Raw genomic sequence first — 15897 nt, forward strand, 5'->3', positions numbered from 1 at the left:
CAATGGAAGTTGGTGCCTTACAAATGCCTGTAATTGTTTGCATTGCTGTAGGGAATATAATATTGTTAATATCTATTACTGGACTAAATGAATGAATTAAGTAGCCAGAAACAAATACGATTGTCAAGCATGATTTAGTTGGCATATAGCTTTAGAACAGCTGCCAACTTCAATCTGGAGGGTAGAGGAGGGTTTCACATTTGTAAGGATGAATGTTGGACACCTCTGCTCTTTCCCACTAGATGGAAACCTTGCTTCACTTTAAAGCTCCTTACAGCTACTTACAGGATACTGAGGTGTGTGTGTGGGGGGGAGGTGATGTTTTTACTTTTTTTCCCTTGTTTTGGTGCTCTGCTTCTACTATTACTTTGTGTATGCTTTTTCTCCTTTTGAGTAGGCTGTAATAATAAGAGGGAGATCAAATCAGAACCAGGGAAAGAAACCTGAGAATGCATTAGCATTATCACAAACTCCATGGTGGATGAGGTGAGGATTTTTCCATTAGTTCCTCAGTTGCTTCATTCATAATCCCTGTACTGCTCTTGAATTCAATCTTGCATGTGGTTTCTGTGGTCTCCTTTTTTTGGGAATTCCTAATATATATCAAAATATACTTTCACAGCCGGGCACAGTGGCTCATGCCTGTAATCCTAGTACTCAGGGGACTGAAATCTGAGGATTGCGATTTAAATCCAGCATGGGCACTAAAGACTGTGATTTATTTCCAATTAACCACTAGAAAACTGGAACTGGTGCTGTGGCTCAAGGGGTAGGGCGATAGTTTTGAGCTGGAAAGCTCAGAGATAGTTCCAGGCCCAAAGTTCAAGCCCCATGACTGACTATATATGTATATATATATATATATTTTTTTTTACATTGTGTCATTTCCTCATAGAAATTCAGATTCATGAAGGGGGTCATCTTCTCATGGAGCGTTTTTTATTCATTAGGCAGAGTGGCAGGCACATGTATATCAACCACCTCCTTCTCACAACAGTTCTGTGACAGAGGTTATGACCCTTTGTCAGCCTGGTGGCAGTTAGCGACCTGAGAAGATAATCTACTAAAAATATATTCTAAGCTAGCATGTTCCATAGAATTTCAATGTTGACAATTTCACAATATTTTATTCTTGTGTTCCAATCAATTTAGAGTATGTAGTAATAGCCGTTACTATAAAGAACTATTCTTTTTCCTTTCCTTTCTTTCTTTCTTCTTTAGTTTTGGCCAGTCCTAGGGCTTGAACTCTGGGGTGGGTACTGTTTCTGAGCTTCTTTTGCTCAAGGCTAGCACTCTACCGCCTGAGCCATAACACCACTTTGGGACTTTTCTGTTTATGTGGTACTGAGGAATTAAACCCTGGGCCTCATGCATGCTATGCAAGCCCTCTATCACATTCCCAGTCCTCTATATAATCTCTTTTTGTCATTAGTTCTCTCTTTGCACACCTACATCTGGTGCAGACTGGCTTATTGGCTCTCCCAATGGAATCTCTTCTGCCTGAACTCTGCAAGGTAGTGTCCTTTGGGCAGCCTTTGCAAAAACCAGAATCATGGGTGCCCAGAGCCCTGACTAAATTTTTTGTCTTTATAGTTCTTATCACTTACTAATTGGCAAAGTAAGTAAATCCTGGACCTGAAAATGGATTTTTATATTTTATATAGATGTATCCTTTCCATTCTTCTCAAGAATTAGGATAATAGTTAAGAAGAAACACAGCTGTGAGTTGTGTTGGCTCTTTTATCAGAGTTGTTCTCCACACCCCCCCCTTTATTTTATTTTTTGTTACTTATTTATTTATGGTTGTGGGACTTGGACTCTGGGACTGGGTGCTGTCCCTGAGCTCTTCAGCTCAAGACTAACACCCTACCCTTTGAGCCCCAGCACCACTTCCAGTTTTCTGGTGATTAATTTGAGATAAGAGTCTCACAGATGGTTTAGTGCCTGGGCTGGCTTTGAACCTCCATCCTCAGATATCAGCCTCCTGAGTAGCTAGGATTACAAGTGTGAGCCCTTTATTTTTAATCATTTGAATAGTTGGAAAATAGAGCACCAATATTTGTAACTTAGAGAAATGTTAATTTTTTTCCTTTTCCTTTTCTAACCTTTTCTATCTTGTTGGATACCAGTGATCATCTCTTCTTCATCTTTTTCAGTGGTGAAAATCAGTTCTAATTCAGTCATTTTTATGAATTATGTTCAGTTGTCCAAAAAAGGTATTTATAAACCTCAACAGTGATAGCCCACACTTAGGCAATTAAGAATCGCTAAAATGAACATTTTCTTTTTCTGGCTAATAATGACTGAATGAAGCAGTTTGGGGCTACTAAGGTGAAGTGTGGCTCTCTGTTTCCACATTAACTAGCAGTACTGATAATGTTTAACAGCTGCCTTAGGGGCAAACTTCAAACCTCCCATCAGTGCTGAAAGTCAGGCATTATTTCTGTTTTTACAAATGACAAAATAATTTCTAGAAAAATCAAGAAGTACTGTATCCTAGCACTCTGGAGACTGTGGCAGAAAGACTATGACTTTGCTGCTGGCCTGGGCTACATAGAAATATCTTGTTTGGAAAAAAGAAAAGAAACCCCAAATCTGGGTGCTTAGTGGCTCATACCTGTAATTCTAGCTAAAATCTAAGAATGGCATTTTGAAACTAGTCTATGGAGGGGATGGGGATGTGGCTTAGTGGTAGAGTGCTTGCCTAGCATGCACAAAGCCCTGGGTTCAACTCAGTACCACATACACAGAAAAAGCTGAAAGTGGTGCTGTGACTCAAGTGATAGAGTGCTAGCTTTGAGCAAAAGTTGCTCATGGATCATCTGGGACAGTGGCGAGCAGTGGCTCACACCTGTAATCCCAGCTACTCAAGAGGCTGAGATCTGAGGATTGAGGTTCAAAGCCAGCCCAGGCACAGAAGAACCTGAGACTCTTATCTCCAATTAACCTCTAGGAAAAATGAGGACTTACAACAAACAAACAAACAAACAAACAAAAGTCTGTGGAATTCTATGCCATCGGTAAGAATGGCATTGCCACAAGCACTCTTACCACTAGGCCAGACTCCCAGCCCTGAGTTGTTTTTAATATACTATGTGAAGTTATTTCTTTTGTCCCTCCTTCCCCTCATGGTTTATTCTCTGTTGTTATTGTATTTGATTTTGGTACCTGGTGTTTGTATATACATTTATTTGAATTAGGGAAGGGAAGGGGAAGAACAAGACGGTCAGGCAAAGGACAAACCACTGCCAAAGCAATACAAGACCACATGTTGGAAATGAACTTTACAGTTTGGGTATGGCATTGAGGGGGATGAAAAGTAGGAGAAAAGCATGAAAGGGGTAACGATGTTTGAGAAGAAATGTACTCATTACCTTACATATGTAACTGTAACCTCTCTGTACATCACTTAGATAATAGAATTAGATTTTTTTTTTAAAAAAGTCCACGGAACCCTTATTTTCACTTATTTATCAAAGAGCTGGAAGTAGAGGTGTGGCTCAAGTGATAGCATGCTAGCTCTACTACTAAGGGACAGTGCTGAGGCTTTGAATTCAAGTCCCAGTACCAACACACACACACACACACACACACACACACACACACACACACACAGGTGAGAAATACTAAAAGGGTGTCCGCTCAAACCTTTGGCTTTTCCTAGTCATATAATAAGAACAATAGATTTTCTTTTCTTTTTCCCTCCCTTTCTTCAGCTAAAAGACTGCTTGGAATTTAAAGGGCATTTTTGAAGTAATATTAGATGGCCCCCCTTTTTTGTCTAGGTTTTTGAAGAAGTTAGAAATCAAGATAAATCTAGCCTTGCAATTAAAATGTGAAAACAAAAGCTATTTGTAGCAGAAAAACATCCCATTAATGTGATTTTTTTGTGGTGGATTGACAAGTTCAAAGCAGTAATGCATGTTGCCATGGGCACCAGATTCTATTTGCTGGGCTGGTTCATTTTAACTTAGCTGTTGCAGGAGGAGGGTAGCCTTAAGCTAGGAATCACTGAGCATTGTTTGACGAAATTTGTAATTTTTGTGCAATACCTTCTTTTTCTAAATCTATATAGATAACAGCTTCTAACTGTTTACAGTCACCTTCAGGCAGAATTTTCTGAACCTCTTAGGAATCTGGGTTGCAGAATGGGCAGGGAAGAGTGCCTTTTTGCCCTTTCAAATATCTTATCTATAGCCGAGTGCAAATAAATGTTTGTTCATGAGATGAGAGGGATGGATGAATGGATTAGTCATTATTATGCACTAGCTGCTTGGATTAAACTTTGGGTTTGTTGGGAGGGGGCTGGGGCAGAAATCACAGTGTAGAGGCAGCAAGGGAGAAAGAATATCAGAGAAGAGACATTTTGGAATTCTTGACAAACATTTAGATGCAGGAGTGCAAAATTAAATCTGTCATTTGGCCAGATGTTGAAGGCTTATGCCTGTAATCCAAGCTCCTCCAGAGGCTGATGTATGAAGATAATTTTTGAAACTATCTTATATTAGTGAGACTTACTTATAATTAGTCACAAAAAGCTAGATTTAGAGCTGTGGCTCAAGTAGTAGAGTGCCAGACTTGAGTGAAAAGGTAAGGGACAGCTCCCAGGCTGTGAGTTCAAGCCCCAGTACTGCCCTGCCCCTCTCCCCCCCAAAAAAAGAAATATTCCCTAAGACCACAGAGTCAAATCTGTAAAGAGTGATCAAGAAGTTCTAGGCTGATAGTGCCCTGTGTCCACTCTCATTTAACTCTCTACTTCATTAGATGTGAGGAGCCTTTCCTAGGTGATGAGAAATGGGGAGGACTCTCCATGTCTGGAAGGACAGAAGTAGTTTGCTGGCTCTGAATCAAAGAATGAAGTTTTTGCTTCATTTGTTTCAAGTTAGCAGGGCCAGGTGACTTTGGTTTTGCATTATGTATTTTTCTTCCTTGACAAATGAAGCCTCCTGCCAGTGCCTTCAAATCAGGAAAGGCTCCTTCTCCTTGTATGCAGCCACAATCATTCCACAATTTTTAATAATGCTTCCAGAGTGCAAGAGAAGTGGCAATATTTCATACTGATTTTTTCTTCCTTTCTCACGCCTGCTCCCATATTCCATGTTGTCTAAGCAAATTTCTGGCAGTGTCTTTTGTATCCTCATGATGCTTAAGTAAGCAGAAGTCAGGATGAAGCAAATGGCTTCCAAATCTCCATTCATCACAAACACAAATTGTAGTTTCGGCTCTTCTGCTTGATGCAAATAAGCTGACAGATGAATATCATTGTCCACAAATTTTTGTCAGTGACATGGCCCTGTCTTCTGCTGAATGAATATCTGTAATCTTCCTACGAATAGATAAAATTGTGAAGTACAGTTAATTGGTATGAATGCTCTTGGGCTTCTCTATCTTTCCTATTAATCCCTTAACCAGTCCTCCAAAGGCTTACAGTGTGGCTACTGCACTCAGGGCCCAGGGCACCGCTTTTCAGTTCACTTTTCTCCATGTATTTCTTCCTCAACTGCTCCAAATGTCAATGGTTACCCTTTTTCCTTTTCTTAGTATAAGTAAATGTTGCATGAAGATTTCAGATAATTTGATCTGGTGATTCATACCAAACATTCATAGATGATTATAACACACAGTAATTCCTTGAACAGTCTCATTAAAATTCTTTAATATGGGAGGAGAATGTAGCCTACTGGTAGAGTGCTTGCCCGGCATGCATAAAGCCTTAGGACCACATACACAGAAAAAGCAGGAAGTGATGCTGTGGCTTAAGTGGTAGAGTGGTAGAGTGCTAGCCCTGAGCAAAAAGAAGCTCAAGGGCAGTGCCCAGGCCCTAGGTTCAAGCCCCAGGACTGGCAAAAAGAAATTCTCTAATAGTAGAAAAAAGTGAGAGCTTTGAGAGCTTTGTTAAAGGGTATAGAGATGGAGAGAGGATGCAGGAAGTAGGGCAGGGAAAAGGAAGCCTGAGAGAAAATACAAATCTCTTAAATTGTTTACTTGATGCCAACTTATACTTCTAACATTTCCATCAAAATCCACTCTCTAGAAAGAAAGGCGTTGTTCATGACGTGCTTTGGCAACCCCCGTCCCCACTCTATGTTGTGCTGTGTACATTTGAATGTGGGTAGAGACAGATCTTTAATTTGAATGTAGAAATCTGCATTTATTATTTATCCATGCTTCAAAATTATTATTAATATAAATATATGTTTCAGAAAATGTCTCTGTGAACCCTTAAAATAACAGGCAAATGAAGAAAAATATTCTCCTTTTCCAATTCTATTTGTTGAGAGGTAATGGTAATAATTTGGTTACGCTTTCCATTTAAAGATGCATATCATTATATGGTTTATAATTTTTGTTGGTGGTGGTGGTTGTGGGGTTTCAAATCTGGGTTCGGGTGCTGTCTCTGAGCTCTTCAGCTGAAGGCTAGCCTTCTACCAGTTGAGCCACAGTGACACTTTCAGTTTTCTGGTGGTTAATTGGAGGTAAGAGTCTCATGAACTTTTGTGTCCAGGCTGGCTTTGAACCATGATCATCAGATCTCAGCCTCCTGAGTAGCTAGGATTACAGGTGTGAGCCACCGGGGTCTGGCCTGGTTTATAATTTATTATTAAAAGACTTAACAGAGCCGGGTGCAGTGGCTCATCCTGTAATCCTAGTTACTCAGGAGGCTGAGATCTGAGGATCTTGGTTCAAAGTCAGCCTGGCACGAAAGAGTGTGAGACTCTTATCTCCAATTTATCATTAGAAAATGGGAATTGTGGCTGTGGCTCTAAGGATAGGGTGGTAGTCTTGAGCTGAAGAACTCAGGGACAGTGCCCAGGCCCAGAGTTCAAGCCCCATGACCCACAAAAAAGATAAAAATGAGTACCTTAGGGATAATTAGTATGCTGTAGTCAAGATAATCTAGTGATGGTTCATTAGAATTGAAAAATGAAATCAGAACACCATATTCTAGAAGAGCTACTGTAAGATTTCTAGTTATCATTTCATACAATGAATATTACAAATTAATTTTCCTTAGTAAAGTTATAAGCTCTGAAGATACTAGTCTCAAGCAAAATAAGTCCAGGGACAGCACCCAGGCCCTGAGTTCAAACCCAAGACTGGTACCAAAACAAACAACAAAGTGGGGGAGGAGAAGACAGAGAGGCGGGAGGGAGGGAGGGAGGGAGGGAGGCAGAGAGAGAGGGAGAGAGAGGTTTTAAATAAAAATACTGTTAGGGTGAGAAGGGGTATCATTGTCCGAGAAGTAATGCACCCACTAACTGACGAATGTAACTATAACCCCTCTATACATTACCCCAACAATAAAATTTAAAAAATACTACTTTTATTTTGTTTTTTTTAACTATTTTACTTATTTTATTTTAATATATTCTTTTTTAAAATTTTATATTGTAATTAATAAAAGGGTTACATGATATTTGCCAGATAGAAGGTGCATTAATTCACATACATTGATACCCTTTCACATGTCTTGGTACCCATTACCCTCCCCCCCACCCTCTCCACCCGTCTTGGTTTTCCCCCCTTCCCTATCAAATTTCAAATAACCAAATACAAATAAATTCAATATATCAGATAACAAAGTGAGATACTGTAACAATATGAGATACCCAAGAGTGACTGCTTGGTTTAATTAAATGAATGAATATTTTTAAATAGTCCTTGACATTTAAAATGCCAGGATGATGTTCAATGTGAACAATAATAAACAAAATATATTTAGTAGAGATGAGAATCTTGTAAGACAAAATGAATGCGAAAAAGGAGAAAAATAATAGTTACATTAAAAAAAACAGAAGAGGCAGAAATTAACTGATAAAGAAATTTAAGAAAAGGACTACTTTTATTTTGAAAAAGAAAAGAGTCCAGTCCATTTGTTCCCTCTTTGAGGCTGAGTTTTACTAAGTGTGGGTTTGGTCTGACTGTACTGCTACAGGAGCCCTGTGCCCAGGGTCCTGTTCCAGCTCCTGCTCCTCCAGTGATCTGCCTTGGCCTGCTGTCACAGTGCCACCATGAAAGCACCAGGCCTTCAGCAGCGCTCAGATCATTCCCTTCATTCTTTCCTTCTTGAGGGGGAAGTAAGCACTGGAAGCAGATGTGTGATTCCCAGCAGCTGCCACAAGTGCCTACGGAGCATTCCGGTTTCAAGCTGTACAGAACAGGAGCAGGGGTGAGGCAGAGCTCGGCATCTCAATTCACAGTGAAACAGAGAAAATCCACAGCTGTTCTCTGCAAGCCTTCTCATCTCACGAGTCTGTGAAGTGACAGTTGCCGTGGGCTCTGAGGAGATGTTGGGAAGCTTTCTAGAGTCCTTTGACCCTAGAAGCTGCTAATTAAAGTGCCACCAAGATGCTTCCAGTGTCTCTGAGCTAGTTACACATACAGTTTCGAGAGCTGACCTTTCCCCCTTTCTCTCTCTGGTACCCCAGTGAGAGTGCTATGTGTAACCAGCAAATAATAACAGATAATAACTCTCTTCTATTCTCTCAAACCTCCACAGAAATGCAAATCACTGCCTTCAAAAGGAAGCACACGGATTGTCTGTGGGCAGGGTTTGCATGTGAGTAAAGCCTGACATTCTTGTAGAAACTATACAGGTAGGTAGACTGCTGCCACCACAAGAAAACAGGATGAAGAGGGCCTCCCTGGCTCAAGCATTCACTCGTGGAGGAGCACAAGAACACACAACCACTCATCTGTCCCATGACACCCACAGCTCTACACAATGTTTGTCAAAGTCCCTGTGAGAAGGGGAAATTCAGCTCTTCGATATAAAAAAGTGGTTATCCCAACAACAAAGAAAGTGAATCTGTGAGGCACGAAGCAGTGGGTGCTCATGCAGATGTGTGCTATTCATGACTTTTAATTGCTATTTCCACTCCGTGTCTGGCTGCCAGTGGCCCTGTGGCATCTAAGTACTGTCAAATAGCAGATGTCACACAGCACAGCAACAACAAGGAGTCGATAGAAAGACTACCTTCTAAACCTGACTACCTTAGGCACTAAGGAAAAGAAGAGAATGTACACAAAGCAGACGAATCTATGGGTATGATGTGTAAAATAAGTGATCTCATTTGAATATGGTCTGAAATAATTACATGTTTTCATAAAAGCCATTGCGGAGTTATAGAGCCTTTCGGAACAATACATTTCCTTTTTGGTCCTAAGAGAAAGAGGAGGGTGATGGGGGTCTGGGGAAGAGAAAGAAGAGAAAGGGGCAGGGGCGAAGAGAATGAAAGTTAATGAAAATCAAGCAGGGGACAGACCAACTAGTAGTGACATTTTCTAGAAGGCAGGTGGGATGGCAAAGGAAAGATTCGGACGTAAGTGTTAAAGGTATCCTCACAGGGGAACATGATCCAGTGAGCTTTATACTGCAGCATCAGATGATGGTGATGGGACCACTGCAGATTGAACTAGTTTGCAAAGACTTTAAAGGAACTAAGAGATTTGGGAGAAAATAAACAAAATGAGATTCAACTGAGAAAAGTCAACACAAACACATCTGGGAAAAATAATCTTGAATAAAGATATCCACCTAGAGGGAAAAAAAAGTAAAGCCTAGATCTGGTGTGAAAGCAGCTAGTAAATTCTATCTGTATTGCAAGGTATTACAGCAGCTCAGGAAAGGTATGAATTCCCTTTTGGGGTTTAAGCGCAGAGCTGTTCATTATGAATCACTGGCAAAGGAATTCATGTCCCACTTTACAAATATAATGAGGCCCTCATTACGTATCTGAATAAATGAACTGGATTGCAACACAGAACACATTTTAGGTGTGTGAATAAGCACATGGGGTTGACACTGCTATAACTCCCAACTATAACCCGCTCGCCCCCTCTCCCCCCCGCACCCCGTGTTCGTTCTGAGGCTTGCACTCAGGGCTTGGGCACTATCCCACTCTACTACTTGACCCACAGCTCTATATCCAGCTTTTGATGGCTAATTGGAGATAAGAGTCTCTCACAGACTTTCCTGTATCGTCTGGCTTTGAATCTTCATCCTCAGGTCTCACCCTCTGAGTTGCTAGGATTATAAGCAAGACCCACTGGCACCTGGCTCTTTTAGCTATAATCATTCTCTCCCCCCCCCTCTCTCTCTCTCTCTCTCTCTTTCTCTCTCTCCCCTTCCACCCCTCCCCCTCCTTCTTTTCCTCCTTCTTCTGCCAGTCCTGGGGCTTGAATTCAGGGTCTGGGCACTGTCCTTGGGCTTTCTCAAGGCTAGTGCTCTACCACCTGAGCCACAGTACCACTTCCAGCTTTTTCTGCGTGTGTGTGTGTGTGTGTGTGTGTGTGTGTGTGTGTGTGTGTGTATGTGTGTGTGTGTGTTACTGAGGAACTGTGCATGCTAGGCAAGAACTCTACCAGTAGGCCACACTCATGGCCTTTCTTTTAGCTATAATTTCTAGTTAAACAATATGACAAATCTGTCTATATCTATTGCAAGTTTTTAGATCTTAGGGATCTAGCTAATAATAATAGGACTTGCTCTGTACTCTGAATTTCATTCACTTTCCATAGTCATTAAGTATTCAGAAGAAACCCTACAAATAGGTGCAATTATCTTGCTCCTAAACAGATGAAAAAACCAGAGAACATGAAGATCTAGATAATTTTAGAAGACTATTTAAAAATAAGTGCTATGGGCCGGGAGTTTTACCTAGTGGTAGAGTGCTTGCCTAGCATGCACAAAGACCTGGGTTCAAGTCCTTGGTACCACATACATAGAAAAAAGCTGGAAGTGGTGCTGAGGCTCAAGTGGTAGAGCTCTAGCTTTGAGAAAGTTCAGGGACAGTGCTCAGGCTCTGAGCTGAAGCCTAGGACTGGCAAAAAAAAGCAAAAACTGCTGTAGATAATTTTTTTCCCTTTGAAAATTACTTGGTACAATCGTTTATACTGTTCGCAAGATATTGATTTTTGGGGGGAACATCCTTTGCTTGCCTGGAATTTGGAGGCACAGCTGGCTGATCCCTTTACTGTATTTTGGAAGAATCCCTAAGATCACAATTCCCATTGTGTTGCCATAGGGCTATTCTCTTTACCTTCCTGGCTGGAGATGTTTGCTGTTAGAACCACTATTTTAGTAAACAACTACAGAGGCATACTGCCTCTGGAAGATCCTTATCAAAATCCAAGTGCAATGCACTATCAGTCTGATTGTGTTTTCTCATCATTGGCAACTATGAACCTTAGCTCAATATCTTTCGAAAGGATCAGAGGCATGTCCCAGCCTTACTGAGTGTATCATTAGCCTCTAGTCTCTTTCCTGTTCTTATCATTTGTCCAATAACTTGACTTATGATTTACGGTTATGTGCTCCATTGTGTTTCCTTCAGGTTCACTATTAAATTTCAAATCTTTTGGGGGAGTTATTGTGTTAATGCGGGGCTCCCTCACTGTGGCTCCCAGAGGCTTCTGAGACTGCATCTGAAGAACCGTGTTCAAGTGCATTTATATAACAAATCACACATTCATGCTCTACTTGGGGTCATATTCGGTTAGATGCCAAAATAAACCGCACGTGTTGTTTCAGGTAAGGGTGCTGCTGCTGTTGCTGTTGTGCCTGTGGACAGAGAGCACAACTGCCATTCCCACCATGCATCACATCTGCTTTGACCTGCCCCAATCTCACCTCCTTATCTGCTTGGAGCAGAGAACCTGCATCATGTTTATGGGGAAAGCGTTCCTGAATCATGGAGAATTTTTTCACATTCTTTTTTTTTTTTGCCAGTCCTGGGCTTGAGCTCAGGGCCTGAGCACTGTCCTTGGACTTTCTCAAGTCTAGTGGTCTACCACTTGAGCCTCAGCATCACTTCTGGCTTTTTTTTATGTATGTGGTACTGAGAAATCGAACCCCGGTCTTTGTGCATGCTAGGCAAGCACTCTACCACTAGGCCAAACTCCCGATCCTTTTTCATATTCTTAATTGACTAGATGTGATCTGTTCAAGTACTTAGCCTTGTCCTGAGTCATTTCCAAGCTATTGTGGAAAGAAGATAAAGTCAAAAGGGGAAAAAAAAGAGACCAAGTTCATTTGGCTATGTAGCAAATTCTGCACCTTCTGGGAAAGGCTTGGAAGGAGCAACTGAAAAGCAGACTCGAAAGCCATTTAGCAGACAGATTGCTCTCCTTCACCCGATAGAGGTCTTAAATAGTGTCAATTTTTCTAATAACTCCTTAGGGAGCCAAATCAGTCAATATACCTTGAAAATTTAAGAGGAGAAATATAAAAAGGAACATTGGCACACCAACTAAACTGATCAAAACCAATGATTAAGTTCTCAAGCTCCTTATAGCAGACTGGCCACATAAATATATTAATAATTAATGTTAATTAACAATAAATAATTTTAATATATTAATTCATTTGGAAAACCATTTCTGAAGTGCCTACTATGTGCCAGGGACTCTCCTTAATACTGGAAATTCTAAATGATTAGATATGATTCCTCTCTTGAAAAGGTCAGAACCTAGCGTGGAAAACAGATGGGTAATTGATGTGTGAAGTGTGCTTCTAGACCAGGAAACACACGCTGTACTATTGGAACCCAGCAATTCCATCTGGCTTTAGAGATATTCTGGATTTGAGTTTGGCCTTGAAGAGTAAGGCAATTTCCCTACATCTCATTAGCTGGGCATTCTGAATATAGCAAACCTTTAGTAAATGTCATTGCCTAATAAACACAGAGGCACAGGAAAAGAAGTCCTTCAAGGCTAAGTCAATTGTTACCCCAGTTTTCTACTTGTATTGATCAGATCCCTGCATGGTTCAGGCATGGTAGCATTTTTTTTTTGTCTGTTGTGAGGCTTGAACTCTGGGCCTTGGTGCTGTCCCTGAGCTTTTCAGCTCAAGACTAATGCTCTACTGCTTGAGCCACAACACCATTTATGGTTTTATGGTAGTTAATTGGAGATATGAGTCTCACAAACTTTTGTGCCTGGGCTGGCTTTGAACCATGATCCTCAGATCTCACTCTCCTGAGTAGCTAGGATTATGGGTGTGAGCCACTGTCCCCAACTACGCATGGCATCATTGACCCATATAAATACTCACCGTTGCTGAACTACCAAGGAGTGATAACTTGCTATACTGTGAATGACAGAGTAGTTGTTGAAACTGTCATTTCTCCTTTTCTTTTTAGAGTTTTATATTTTTAGGTTTGGGCCTTGGTGTCATTTTCGATAACTCAGTAATTCAGCCCAAAGTACACTAAGATGAATGACTAAAATTTATTGCTCTATTGATCAGGCTTCAGTGGGAAGTCAGCTTAGCGCTGTATGTTTTAAATTTTATTGTATTTTTTTGTGTCAGTTCTGGGACTTGTATCTAATGCCTCATGTTCTTGCTTAGCTTCTTTTGCTCAAGGTGGATGCTTAGCTTTTTGGTGGCTAAATAAAAGTAAGAATTTCTTGGCTTTGTCTGCTGGGACTAACCTTGAACCACAGTATTCAGATCTTCACCTCCGGAGTAGATAGAATTGTATGCATGAGCCACCAAAACTCAGCAATAATAACATTTTGATTTGACTTGGTTTTTCCCTGCATACATGTATTCTGTGTATTAATGCCATGGCAAGAACATAAACCGTGAAAAGGCCACTGTAATTTTTCTCTGTAACCACCAGAAACTCCATAACTAACAGAAATATTTGCTTAGTAAGTCTTCCAGTATTTAATTTCCTTTGCTAGGCATCCTAAAAAGGCAAACTGTTTAATGTTTGGGGAACAAAAAGGAAGGTTTCTCCCAAAGGTGTTTTTGTCTCTGTCAAGGCATTTCTTACATACCTGGATGAAAAATAACAAGCTACATCAACCATTAGTTATCTAAAAAATACATAAAATTCAGTAACGTAGCAAAGTCATTGGAATAATTTGTCAATTTTTATTCCAGCTTGTCCCTGGGTTATAAAGCCATGGCTGTTTCCTGTCAATCTTCGGAGTTCAGAAATGGTAAATTCTAACTTCTGACCACTAGAGGGAGGCAGAGCACTAAGTGTCCCCAAATGGCTCCTAATGAAAAAGTGCCCATGACACAAACGTTATGTTAAAAAAACACACTGTGAAGCAAGATATAAGAACATCATAGAAAATATCAACTAAAACCTGGAAACCCTTGTGCCCTTAATCTCAGTCTCTTTATAGTTTATGCAGTTCCTTCAAATTTTCCTTTCAAAGTAAATATATGGTTTACAAAACAAGGAAAGGAATAGCAATTGTCAGAATAGCAGAAGGAGCAATCTGTCTGGACAAGAGTTGTACTTAGATTGACTAAGTGCAGTTACTGATACATATTTGTGCTTCTTACAAACCAGCCATTGTTTTTCTTATGAGCTCAACTGGATGGGACCGTGGTCCATGTGCTTCTCCTGCTTGATTCTGTAGCACCCATATCCTGTCTGCTGGTTATAGTTGAGCTCTCACAAACCTCACCTCTCTCCTGGGACAAGATTCCTGAGGAGAGGAAGTTTCTTGTCTCTCTTAACAGTTCAATATTTTATAAACAGCAAACACTCTTCAGATTTCTCCACATAAGGGTCCGATCTGATACTCTGGCATTGAGTCTGAGGGAGTTGGCCTTAGAAATCAACATTCACCCATTGGGTTGCTAAAGAGACTGGCTCACTTAGCTATTGCTATTCATGATTCATGAAAGCTATGGCCTCCAAAACCCTATTCCATGGCAAATTATTATATAACCAGCCCTGTGGAATTTAATTTCTTTTGTTTCCAGTCCTTTCTCAGTTAATGTTCATCAAGTTATTTGCTTGCAATGTTAATGTCACCTCAAAGGGTTTTTCCTCCTCCTCCTCCCTCCTCCCTCCTCCTCCTCCTCCTCCTCCTCCTTCTTCTTCTTGGGCTTGAAATCAGGTCTTCCTTCTCTCAGTTGGATTTTTGCTCAGGACTGACGTTCTACCACTTGAGCCACATTAGGGAGTATAATGAATCAATGTCATCACTCCTTCCATTATTTTTCCTCCACATCTGTCTCAATCCTGCTCATCTCCAAATTTCCTAGTTCGATTTTTACATATATACATTTGCTCACGGTGAACTTTCTCTACTTAAAAAAAAACACAAATGGATCCAAAATGTTTGATTTTAATCAAGAAGATGAGATCTTTATGACTGGATTAAGAATTAGAAGATATTTTTAGAAATCTAACTGGTAGGCTTCATATTTTAAGAATAACTAAAATGAATAACAGGGCAGTTAAATGAATACTTATTGTGTAGTCCAAAATTTTACAGCTTTTTCCTCAAGGAAATCTTGCTAAGAGCTCAACAAGTAAGATTGTACTCCTTCTGGCTGGAGGACATGGGGAAGCTGGGGGTGGGAGGTAGAGAACAGCAGGTGGGGAGAGATAAAGGAAAAGAGGAACAGATGTGCAACCTGTTCCCTGACAAAGGCTACTGGAGACTTCCCGCAACCCTAGAGCAACACTTAAAAAGCGATTTATTTGATGATCTAGCACATAATAAATGTGTGATAAAGAGAAATCTCTTCTATTTTTTGACCATTCAATATCATAAAATTGAGTCCTACATTTTCAGGTCTTTTATATAAATAACTTTGATGAAATGAATCAGCCAATAGAATGAATAAATGAATGCATAAATGAATGAATACTTGTAAATAAATTAACAAATTCTTACAATTATTCTCTTTGTTGTCCAGTTGAAAGATAAAATCTAAATATATAATTGGACTTTGAGAAATACACTAGTAAAATGTATCAATTAACACTAGATATAAACAAGTGAATTGTGTTTTAAGGTTACTTTACAAAATCAAAACTGATACAAATAGGTCTCTGTCAATAAGTCTATTTCCTCTAAATTCATACCTTCCTTTTTTCATTTTTGGTAGCTAGACATTCATAACCCCTTTTATGAGTA

This window comes from Megascapheus bottae, chromosome 5, assembly GCF_031878675.1.
Source record: "Megascapheus bottae isolate mThoBot1 chromosome 5, mThoBot2.hap1, whole genome shotgun sequence".
Lineage (NCBI taxonomy): Eukaryota > Metazoa > Chordata > Mammalia > Rodentia > Geomyidae > Megascapheus > Megascapheus bottae.